Source organism: Dermochelys coriacea, chromosome 4 (genome assembly GCF_009764565.3).
Source record: "Dermochelys coriacea isolate rDerCor1 chromosome 4, rDerCor1.pri.v4, whole genome shotgun sequence".
NCBI lineage: Eukaryota > Metazoa > Chordata > Testudines > Dermochelyidae > Dermochelys > Dermochelys coriacea.
The window spans coordinates 145,790,515-145,790,841 of NC_050071.1; positions in this window are offsets into that span (position 1 = coordinate 145,790,515).

Sequence of the window (327 nt, forward strand, 5' to 3'; positions counted from 1 at the left end):
ACAAAGATAAAAATCTTCCTAGTAGATAAAACTTAACAAGCTAGACTTGGTTCAAGCTAAACTCCTCACCACATGTTCCCAGCAACAGGGTGACCAAATTCTCAGATCAGGATCCCCCCAAAGTCAAAGGGCTGGTTCCTTTGTCTTCTTAGATGATGTATATACTGGGATGTTTTTGCCCCACACGTTTATGGTTCAGTCTCCCTTTGAAATGCATTATCCTGAGGGTCACCCCTAGATAACGTTCCTTCCTGCTTGAGGACAGAGACATGGAGTCTCGCCGTGAAAGAGGTTCCATGTTGTTGCTAAAATGCAGATTGATCTGTT